We start from the raw sequence: 11,524 nt of genomic DNA, 5'->3' as shown, positions 1-11,524 counted from the left end.
CGGCCATGCTGATTTGATCGTAAGAAGTGCGTAAGACAGCTTCGGAGCTGTCGTAGGATTTCGTCGTAACCTGCGCAAAACTTACGAAAATTTCGTTTCGTGAATACGAATTTGTTCTTAAGTTTTGTCTTACGCACATTTTTGGCGTAAGATCGTTTCATGAATCTGGCCTCTGAGCTTCCGAAAGTCGCAGGAAAGGTAAGACAGACGCAGACGACGTTGCGAGCAGACGACGTTGCAGAGGAGCAGACGACGCTCAGATAGGGGGTCGCGACTAGCCAATCAGGGCTCGGCGTTCTGACGTCACCGCTACCCCCTGCGCAAGAAGCAGACGAACTTGCCCTCCGCATTGGTGACTTTTTGAAGTACTGTCGCTCTTCCATTTTTCCATGACGTTTGTAGATTGTGCCTCTGATATATATCCAAGGAGTGTTCTTAGAAAACTCCTTTGACATATTGATATATCGTACGAATGCTTGCATAAAAAAAAATAGTGTTAACACTGACATACCGATCTGATAATTGCTGGATCGCGCATCCCCGCTTGTTCGCTACAGCGCGAGTGCGGCCACCGAACGGCCATTTGCAAGCCGTTTTTTTGTGTGTTTTTTGTTTTGTTTTTGTTTTGCTAGCGTTACAGAGGCTGGCGGCAGCATGCTGAAGACGCGTATTCTACTCGTTTGTCGCCATTCGCCGAAGACATTCTTAAAGATCCTGTGTGAGCCACGATACTTGCCGTTGAGAACACGTGGGAATTTTTACGAACGCGCAATGCCGCAGAAAAAGGCATAACTCGTCGAAAGCAAGTTTCTCCGGTCTCGCGGCGTAAGCAAAGAGCGGGCTCGTTGGTCTAGGGGTATGATTCTCGCTTAGGGTGCGAGAGGTCCCGGGTTCAAATCCCGGACGAGCCCGGACATTTTTGTTTTTCTTCGTTCTTTTTTTTATTTTTTTTTTTTATTTTACAATTAAAAAATAGAAGGCATGAGCCGCATGATGCCTAATGTTGCACGAAACAACGTTCCGTTACTGGACCGAGATGTCGTTAATAAAAAGGTTTTTCTGTTTATTTATAGGCAATTTTAGGCATCTAGGCTTTCCTATATCGTACAATAAGGACAGAGGGCCCAACGCAGTGGCCGCGTGCTCAACCCATGCGTCGAAGTGATGGCACGAGCTCCCGCTAGCAAAGCGAAGCTCTCTCTACCGTACGGTCTACTAAAAAGATGGGGAAGTGTCGGAGAGACCATCGGAAACCAGAAAAACTGAAACAAACGTGATCGTCACAATAACATTTTGTGCACGACTCAACACGTAGCTCAATGTGGATATTTTCACTTGCTTTCTATCTACGGCGAAGGGCAGATGCAGGTATTTGGGGGGGGGGGGGGGGGGGGGGGGGGGGGTGTTGTTGTTGGTCAGCGTATCATCTGCTTACATCTCCCCCCCCCCCCCCCCTTTCAACGCCCTAAATGTTTACACATGCAGAATTCAAGAGGGGGGGTCAGGACATTCTAACCCCCCACTGTCTACGGATTATCCCGCACAATATTTCAAATAATCTTTGAAACGTAACGGGAACACATTCATTCTGGACCACTGGAACTTGTAAAGGGAACTCATTCCAGGATTAAGAAGGAATGAGGAATGAGCTTTCGTTCCTCATTGGAGCGAAAGCTTGTTCCTCTGTCATGGATGAAGAAAGAATAAACAATTAAAACAGGGACAACACAACCACATCTTTCATATGTTGTGGTTATAAGTGGTTGTGTTGTCCCTGTTTTAATTGTTTATTCTTTCTTCATCCATGACTTAAACCAACACGCTCTTCTGCCAAGCATACTTGTTCCTCTGATGACGCCATCATCATCTGCGATCACTGGCGTACCAATTTGTTTTTGAGTGCGGGGGTCAAACCAGACACCGCCTCCCAGGGACGGGGCGGTGCCCTTGGTATTCCTTGGGCGCCGCGGGCCAGTGATTGCCCTGCCCAGTGGCGGCTGTTTCAGGGGGGGGGGGGGGGGGGGGGGGGCAAAACACATGCCTTGCCCCCCCCCCCCCCCCCCCCCCCACTCCGAGAACTGGGGGGAAAGCGCCCACCTTGCCCCCCCCCTCCGGGACGGTACGCCCATGTTTGCAATTCACATGCTCCATTGTTTCAGACATTAAGCATCTTTGCCTTTTGTACCCATCACTATCGAACTAATTCAAATGCAAAATTGAGAGAAGCTGCACGAAAGCAGATAAACGAGGACAGTGTCATTAAGTCATCACAGAAATTAAACCCATACAGAAGGAAACGGTTTCCGAGAGTCTTCAGCTGTCAACATAGAACCCAGGGTTTGTTTCGACAAACAATATCCACCCCTTTTATGTGGCCCATACAGCAGTTTGTTAAATCAAGGGTTTTCACTTTGGTTGATATTTTGATGGGAAAGTTAGACGTCACATAAAATCATAGCAAATAAATGACCATCCATACGTTTGTTTTATATTTGGGCATCTAATGAAGTGTTCACCTTTTTGTACTTGGTTTGGTCCTCTTCCATCTCCCCGTAGGTTACTGTACCCCAGGTTTGCAACTTAAAAGAGAAGCTCAACTTTGTCAAGATACTATATGCGGCATCTTCTGTCTACTCAGTATTCACCGCTTTTACAAACATAGTTTGGGTCCCTATCATTTTGTAGAAACTCGTTACGTGGAATGATGTTTCGTGGACAATTTTTCATGGACACACGTTTCGTCGACACGATCGTATAGTCGACAATCATTACGCGAATTGCACGATGTATGGACATTTCGTTACGCATGTATCACTGGGGTGCAAGTTAACCCCCGCCCCTGCGTTCACGCCGCTTCGCTGGAACAGTCTCCGGCGGCTCATTAAAAAATGCTAACCCACCTGACCGACTCGTACACGCCGCTTCGCGGCGACAGTCTCATGCAGCTTATTACAGAAAAAGGTTAATTTGAGCTGCCGATGAAACGTTCTGTCGATGAAACGTCGTTCGATGAACTGATTGCCAGCGCTAAAGGGCCGGGAAAAACTGCATTTTGCCAGCAAATTCAGAAAAATTTATTAACAGTAAAAAAAAAAAAAGACTGGCATGTGATAAATTACGTTTTCAAAAAGCAGAAAAGAGAAGATCATGACCACAGTCACTGGTCCCACCTGAGGAGCACAAGCTGAACATTTTCTTGGAGGATACTAGCCACCAATTCACACAGCGGGTCCGACGTAATGCAGCACCAAGCGTGCAGTCAGAAAAACAAAGGAGATAGGTAAGACCATTGCAACTAGGGATGTCGCGAACTTGCTGAGAGTTTCCAACCTTAATGAGGCTCGAGTTCGTAAGTTTAGATGATGTCGAGGTTTTTGAAAATTTGGGTTCAAGGATTTCGACTTTCTTTACAAGTCTACCTCGAAAAACTCGAAGATTTAGAATTTCTTTGAATATCAAATTAGAAAATTCAAATATTTAGAATGTTTACGAAAATCAAGTCTGAAAGGCAAAAGTGAAACATCGATACCGAAAGCGTCATGGAGAGCTCTCTGCAAATGTTAGTACCAGCCGGTGTTCTTCATCTTTCTTGCGTGCTCCTCCGCCGGCTCGTCTTATAAAGGCCAGAGACCACACCATGACGTTGCGCTTTTTGCGCTGTTTGATCGGCCCTTCGGCTCATAACATCGCCCTGTCAGTGGTGCCCTGTCCAGCATGCGGGTCTAGTTCGTCCAAGCCACGGTTGTGAGCGCTACAATAAAAGTCGCGCTAAAGTCCCTACACTCTCAAATAAAAGGGGACTGTAGTACCCCACAGCGCGTTTTCAAATTTTCATCGGCCAGTTCTCGCGTTTGTCTTGCCTTACTCCAAAATTTGACGTTCAATTTTTGAGTCTTTATTGTTACTCAAATTTTTCTTAACGTCTTTAATATCTCGATGGAAAATATTTTTTTTAAGTACAATCGGTTGAGATTTTGTCGCAGAAAGAGTGCGGGGAGTCCCGCTCAAAGCAGCACGTAGAAAAGTGGCACTCTGTTTCTTGTGCATCCGGTTTCGAAATCAAGCTACAAGAACACGGGAACTGATCAACGAGTAGCTGAATGCCCGTTAGCGTTTTCGCAAAATGTCTGCTTGAAGTTCAAGTTCAAGATTAATTGCTCTCAAGAACACCTGAATGATGTATTACTTGAGAAGTTAAAAATAATTCATCAATTATCGACGTAGGCAGTTCACAGTAAACACGTAAGAGACGAGAGGCACGGGATCATTCCCCGAAACATTTTGCCCTTTCAACGAAATAAAAGTGGGTCATTAACTTCTACGATGGTGTCAGGGAGTGAGTTCCAGTCTTCGATGGACAGGGAAAGCGGAGAAAATTTATGTTGATTAGTCCGTGATAGTAATAGTTCAATTTTGAATATATGATCGCACCATTGAAATATGTAGGAGGATGACAGTATATGAAGTTTAGGTGTCGCAGGTTGTGGTACATGGGTGTCGGGCCACTTTATTTTGTAAGGATTCTAGACTGGTAGACTAAATAGATTTGATGAGGGTTCCATATGATACTTCTGTATTCTAATCAATTAGTTTAGCCTCTTATACTATTTGCCGTCAATACTGCAGTTACTTAAAAGTAATTAAAAAGTTTGTTAGAAGATCGTAGTTAATTAGCGTATTGACCACGCCCTCCCCCACCTATACTTCGTTTCACATCAAGTCCGGAGACAGCCGACGCTACGAGCCCATGGGACCAATCAAACGGCGGTAAAGGCGCGATGTCATGGTCTTCGATGTTTCCCTGTGTGTTCTATAATTGCTAAACCAATCCTGTGCAGAAAAGGCCCAGTGACTTTTGCTCTATTATCTGTGTTTGTGGAATTGTATGTGTACGTGCCTTCAACTGCGCTCGGACATATGATGAAATGATGTATGATGGTCTTCTAAGCCCGGTTAAACATGCAGAAAAAAAGAAAAAAAGCGGTATCGAACTAACGGTCATCACTCCATTATTAGAATTGTACTAAACAGAAAGATATAGTTATGCAGCACCATTGAAGGAATTAGTCGAAAAGCTATCTACCTTACTAAATTGACCCCTCGGCAATGACTGATACGGTGCCAATCGTTTTTCGTTGCGATGCGTAGCTTTTGCAGGAAAAGTGCAACCAATGTTCGGTGAAAGCCCAAGTATACAGAATGTTTTTTTTAATTGTTTTATTAAATACGAATATTCTTTTTAAGCCGTGAAAGTTATAATATAACCTCCGCTATACTCATAAAGCCTGGTAGTTCGACGACGGAATCGTATTGCCGACTTCACAATCCTCACTCCAATTGAGTGGCCCCTCCACTTCCTCAAGGAAGGTGAGATGGCCGGCGCTGGCCGATTCTATAGGCATATAGGCCGCCTATCCGTCGTCACGATTGGCCAGCGCTGGTTCTCGCGCCTTCCTTGAGGAAGTGGAGGGGCGCCTCATTTGGAGCGAGGTTTGTGAATTCGGGGGATAGAGTGCCCAGTCGCAGATTTGGAGCGCGAGGATCTGGTAGCACAGAGCATCAAAGAGCCATTTCTCGGGGAACCTGGACGTCAGCGCACAGTTTATGCAGCACCGAAACACCCTTGTTCGTTCGGGAGAAGTGTGTTTCGGCGTCTCGCCGCAGCCGGGCGCCAGTCACGTGGCTCTCCTCTCATCCATTGTCTGCCGCTCCACCTTTTCAATTTCGGCAGCCGCTTCTCGTGGCGATCTGCCAGGCTTTGTCATACAAATGTAATCTGTGCAAGTGAGGCAAGGCGGACGTTATAAATGTTGAGGAGAGAATGCAACTAAAAGATGAATAATTAACGAAAATTCAATAATTACTTTTTTGAGTTGGACGTTTTAGGGCACATGTTAATATTGAGGAAATGGAGGCAATCAGTGTTGAAGTCAACCCCAGTTTTTTTCAAATTCCCGGATCGAGCACTCAGTTCGAGTTATTCATTGTCAAAGTTTGTTCTGTAAATCTGTCGATACCGAAACGAAACGCGCGATCCACGAAGGAAGGACAAAACCTCGTTTGACGCCGGAGGTTCACGTGTTAATGACGAAATGTGCGTCACTTTTACGTCACAGCGCGCCGGAGCGATGAGCCACCTTAGCGGTCGCGACAAGTCTTTTTGCTTTGCTGCTTGCAATCAGTAAAAAAACTTTTTTTTTTTCCTTCGAGGAATTTGAAAACGTTGAACAGTATTTATTTGAGACGCAAGCGAATAAAGTCAGAGTGACAATTATTAGCCCGTCACAGTGACGCTACAGACACATTAGTGTCACTCAGGGATGGGCAAAATACATGCAAATATGTATCGGAATAAAAATACAAAATTCTTAGTCAAAAATGTATTTAATTACAAATCTAGTTACATTTCAAAAAAAACAAAAAACATTGAAGTACAAGATACAAATACAACCAAACGGATTTGGTCTCCTCCAAATACGTTTCCAAATACATTCTTCAAAATTTGCGTCAGCGACTTCAGGGCACCTGCAACGGGTTTCTGGGTATCTCATTTTAATTTTGCATCGCACGCTCGGGAGTTAGTGTGTGAGGCTCTAGTAACGTAATAAAAATATAATAAAAAAATGTAATCAGCTTGGACGTAATAGGTGAAAAAAGTAGAGTTTCAAGCACATTTTTTTTGTCGATTACATTTTGGTATAGACCAACAAAGAAACGAGACGACCAAGACGCACAGCACTAGCTAGAGAATTTTTTATTGTTGCAACTCGCACCAGTTACGAAAATCTGGACGATCCGCGCATTTAGAATGTTCCAGGCGAAAATATGGATGGATATCAGGCTGGAAAGCATCACAAGTTGTCACAGGCACTTATTTAACCAGTCTGCCTGCGAACGTCGATTCCGTCACTATTCTTGCCCTGGGCTAGCACCGTAATCACAGTCACTAAACGGTCGTGCTTGATTGAGAGACACTGCATTCGGTGCAGAACGTAATTTTCTTCCTACTCTGGACAGTGCATTTAATGTATTTTCGCCCACAAAATTGTATTGAATTACAATTGTATTTGAAATACCCACGTTTTAGTATTTAAATAGGCACGTCAAATACATTACCCAATTTGTAATTAAATACAAATTCGAAATACACAAAGTATTTGAAATACGTATTTCAAATACTTGTATTTGAAATACTGCTCATCCCTAGTGTCACTCTACATGATGAGAATAGCTCAAATGACGAAGACGAAGTGAAGAAAACATACACGGCAGGACGAAGCTGTACTCGCAACTAAAGCTTTATTATAGCTGATTTATTCGCACAGGAAGCATACAATTTTATATGTTGATTCTGACCTTTCATGATCATGACAGAGTCGTAAATTGTGTTGCTCAGGACAAGGGTGGCTCCTTGGCTTCGAGCTACCTTTTGTTCTGAGGTCTTTCGACACACGGGCGCTATTGAAAGCTCAGTTGTCCGGTATAAGAGTGGTAACTTAGGCGAGTTGGTGATGCATTACAACAAGAAAAAAAGCGCAAAAAATAGAAGAAGGGCAAGTGAGAGGAATGTACGCAACAAGCGCTGACTTACAACTGAATTTTCATTAGAAAGAAACATGAGACCCTCGAATTACCAAAACACAAAACCCCGCCAATCTTATAAATGTGATTACAATATTGCTTCTTAAAGACACATGTAAGCAATCTCGCTGCCAAACAAGGCAATGGACGGCGAACTGACACACATACCCTCCTCGCACCGTGACATGACAAAAGCCTCCGTAATCTCCCTCCTTCTTTGGTTAGTGTGCCGCGTCACAATGGCAGAGTGAGTAAAGAGTGGCGCACACCCGCACCTGGCGCAGTGTTCCGCCAAGTGGCCGGAGAAAGAAGATCTCATGGCCAGATCATGCTTCCTTAATCTATCTATTAATGCATCTGCCTGACTGCCCGACATATACTTTTCCACACGACAACGGGATCTTATATACTACCCCGACTTCACAGTTCCCAAATTGTTGTTTGTTTCTTTGCACCCCCCCCCCCCCCCCCCCCCCCGGGGATCGATCCTGCCACACAACTTTTCCACCTTCCTAGAAGCGGAAAACAACACTGAAACCTGGTGTTTGCTTGCCACTTTTTTATTTCCATGGCTAACCTTATGAACATAGGGAAGCACTATCGGTCTAACGCTAAGTCCTACTCTCTCTGGTCCTGCAGCACTCATCCGGAGTTTTTTTAGGAGGGTCTCCACCACACCCGCAAGAAGTGCAGGCGGATAACCCCCCTGTTCCAGTCTCGGCACCTGTGACCCAAAACTTTCCATCATTTTGTGTGGCCATGACTTGGACAACGCGGCGCGCAAACAGGACATGGCAATACACCTTTTAACAACATTAGAGTGGTAGGACTCAAAAGGGAGCAGGCTTTTCTTTGACAGCGTTACTGCCAGCAGACATGCGAAGGCTGAAGCGAAAGTCTTACATTCAAAAACTGAGGTCCCTTCCAGGGGATTCTCTTGAGTAAATTTCAATCCCGCCGATGAAGCCACGAATGCCTCCAAAAACTTCGCTACCCTTTGTGCAGTTGTCCTGTCTCTTCAGTGTACCACAGAACGGTTCTGCAATGGCTTCCTTGGTGGGCTTCAGATATTCAGTCACAAAAAAAGAGGAAATGCTCCTGGCATACGATGAGGTGAACGGCAATACCCGACTGGCCACACGGCTGTACGCAGCTCGTTTCCCGGATCGTGGGGTTCCCAGTTTGCAAGCGTCTTCACGGAGTTTCGGAAGACAGGTTCTGTACATCAAAGAAGGCGCAGGAAGGCCATTGTCGCCCACGTATCATCCAATGTCGTGCGAACATTCCCTGGATGTTCTGAATGTTGAAGGAACGTTAAAACACCATTCGGAACGTTCTAGGAACGTTCGTATGCGAACATTCCTTACAAGGTAAGCTGCTCAACATTCTAAAAACGTTTGTTGGCGAACATTCGTATGCACAATGTTCTCGGAACGTTCCCCTTTGAAAATTCATATGTGCAACATTCTTAGAACGTTCGCTTGCGAACATTCCTAGAATTTTCGCAGGTGAAGCCAACTTTACGGAGCTTTCAAGCAACCTGTGTTTCGAAACACCATCCACTATATGCCACCTTGTGCCAAAAATATGCAAATTAAGTGGAGGTTTTGGAAACTTAGCAGAAGGAATCGTTTTATCTTATACGAATGTACCGAGGAATGTGAGATAAGGTGTAGGAGAAAAGCAATGGTCTTCAAAATTTGATAATGAGCTTGGCACTCACTGCGTATGTAGAGGGGCAGTTCTGAATAGACCCGATTTTAAGCATCTCGGATTCAATACCTCGACGAAGGTATGTCCTGCTTGAGTGTGGGATGCCGTAGGTATCTTTTCTTCCGCTCGGAGTGAGTAATCGGTTATGTATGAAGCACGTTTTGATAAGTAGAAGTTTACTGCCGTACAGGCTGTGGCTAATGCGCTGGAAAAGCGGCTAGGTTGTGCTACGCCTAGAAAAAAAATATTTCGATTAAAAAGTATCGATCGCTCTGTGAGGAGATTTATTATATCAATATATGTAATACGCCTCAGTGGGGCTTTATGCTAAGCAAGCCATAATTGTGGAATCTTTGTAAACATTCTGCAGAGAATGTTGCAGATGTTCTTTGGATGTTTTGGGAACGTTCTTAAAACCTTGTTAGAATGGTGATTAAATGTTCTAAAAATATTCCCTAGAAAACATTCCCCGAATGTAGCGATAAGTGCTTGCGCCACATTCTGACAACGTCGATAGAATGTTCTTACGTAAATTTGCAACCTTCAGAGAATGTTGCAGAAGTTCTTTGGATGTACTGAGAACGTTCTTAGAACCTTGTTAGGATGTTTCAATGTTGATTGAATGACCTGGTAATGTTCTATGTCGTTCTCAGAACGTTCTAAAAATATCCCTTTGAAGACACTCCCCGAATGTAGCGATAAGTGCCTGCGCCAAATTCTGACAACGTTGATAAAATGTTCTTACGTAAATCTTCAACATCCCAAGAATGTTGTCTATGTTATTTTGAACATTCCCGGAATGTTCTCAGAACGTTCTCGTGCTACGTGGGCGTAAGTGAAAATTTTGAAATGTATGTCTTTGAGTGATGATGTTCAGGTTGTTTTGCCGGACCTCGATAAGCACCTTGGGTGACTCTCATCGAGGGCCGGGGGATCGTGGATGAAGCTAGCTGCTGGAGGGTTGGTTGTCGGTGACGAGAGGTATAAACCGGAGGCTTCGTGTTCGATTACAAACATGCGCACAAAAAAAAAAAACTTGAACTCCAGGTTACATAGAAAAGAAAAAAAAAGAGGAAGACTTGAACTAACTGTTGCGCACGGCTTACAAATAAAAGACGCTTGGCCGTCAGGTGTCCCACCGTGCACGGTGAGGACGGCGGCTACTTCGTAGGCGCTGAACAAAGTATCTGTCGCGCACGACAGGTTACGCGGTGCACCGCGGGAGATAAACTTTAAAGGATCGCGCACGAGCCCGTTTCAAACTCGTAAGCAACATGCCCACAAACAGCCCGAGGAAGCAGAACTCTGTCTCGTGCTCCCGCAGGTGTACGATACCAAGTGTCGCCTTTCCCGAGTTGTGGGGGTCAACTCGGGAAAGGCGACACTTGGTCTACGAAAACGCTTCCCGGGACCCGGCCGGAGCGCCGACAGACACAGAAACAACACAGAGCGCAGGATGCTCTCCTGACTATTCTTAGAAATAATAAAGCAAACCGACCACCTCTACACCTTGCCTACGTGAAAGCCCACCCACACGCCAGCACCCGAGAGATTGTGCGTGAGTGCAGCGTCATTTCCGTTGCGGAAGCCATAACCCGCATTCGTACCATGTCTGTCTACACCTGACTGAAGCGGACTTGGAAAAACGGCTTGAGTTTTGCAACTGGGATCTAATTAAAGCGAATGAAGAGAGGACTTTTTAAACAAAGAATTTGGACCGATAGAGCAAACTTTTGTCGCGATGAAACTGTGAGCCTTCACAATACGCATTACCGGCTAGACCAGAAGCCAGAATCCTAATTGGTTAAGAGAACAAAACCATCAGGTTCGCTTGTCTATCAATGTCTAATGTGACATCCTCGGCAGTAATATTATGGGACCAATGCTTTATGGTAGGCAATCTCACCGGCAGAAAGTGTACACAGTAGATGTCCTTAATAAATTCGTCGATGACTTTGCCTCTTACCTGCCACTGCAAGATCTGCGACAGAAGTGGCTTTAGCCTGAAGGAGCACCACCGGATTTTTCGTCTGGCGCTAGAAGTTGGCTTGACAACAACTTTCCAGATCGGTGAATCGGACGGGCGGGGCCAATTCTTTGGCCTCCCTGATCGCCCGATTTGACACCACTTAAATTTTGTTTTGAAGGTCACATATAATTTGGAACCTCGGGATATTATGGACCTGAAGCAATGAGTCGTCGATGCTTGTCCAAGCATCAGTCCCAAAAT

General features: G+C 45.0%; 1 non-coding gene across 1 annotated transcript; it reads left to right on the top strand.

Moving 5' to 3' along the window:
- Positions 1–839: 839 nt before the first annotated feature.
- Positions 840–911, top strand: Trnap-agg. Its single transcript has one exon. It is a non-coding gene; the product is annotated as a tRNA-Pro (tRNA).
- Positions 912–11,524: the final 10,613 nt, after the last annotated feature.

This window comes from Ixodes scapularis, unplaced genomic scaffold (assembly GCF_016920785.2).
Source record: "Ixodes scapularis isolate PalLabHiFi unplaced genomic scaffold, ASM1692078v2 ptg001292l_1__unscaffolded, whole genome shotgun sequence".
Classification (NCBI taxonomy): domain Eukaryota; kingdom Metazoa; phylum Arthropoda; class Arachnida; order Ixodida; family Ixodidae; genus Ixodes; species Ixodes scapularis.
This window is presented reverse-complemented; position numbering and strand designations above follow the sequence as displayed.